A 356-nucleotide genomic window follows, 5' to 3' on the forward strand; every position below is an offset into this window, starting at 1 on the left:
AGAGCTCTCCTGTCCCAGGGAGCAGCTGGCACCATAAAACAAGCACCTCCCTGGTTCCAAGCCCTGGGCCAGACTGGAACACGTGGGGCCAGAACATAGGAAGATCCTGAGGAGACGGAAGTCAGCAAACAAAATCATGCACAATGGTGAAAGGTGCTCTCCCTGACCCACGGGGACCCATGGTAGGACTCCCGGGAGGGTGGCAGGACAGAGGGCCCTTGAGCCTCCCGAGGTAACACTGACATCACCAAATGCTGGGGAAATTAGGGGTCCTGGAAACTGTCATCCTTGTCTGCTGGGAACGTGACATGGCACAGCCACTTTGGCAGCCAGTTGGGCAGTGGCTCACAAAGCTC

At 57.3% G+C, this 356-nt stretch overlaps 1 protein-coding gene across 1 annotated transcript in view; it reads left to right on the top strand.

The window, feature by feature from the left end:
• LOC105543691 (ubiquitin carboxyl-terminal hydrolase 6-like) overlaps nucleotides 1-356 on the top strand; it is a gene marked incomplete at its 3' end in the record, with an annotated part of 24,456 nt that overhangs the window by 7,886 nt on the left and 16,214 nt on the right. The window lies entirely within an intron of this gene.

The sequence above is a fragment of the Mandrillus leucophaeus genome, unplaced genomic scaffold, assembly GCF_000951045.1.
Source record: "Mandrillus leucophaeus isolate KB7577 unplaced genomic scaffold, Mleu.le_1.0 Scaffold1074, whole genome shotgun sequence".
Lineage (NCBI taxonomy): Eukaryota > Metazoa > Chordata > Mammalia > Primates > Cercopithecidae > Mandrillus > Mandrillus leucophaeus.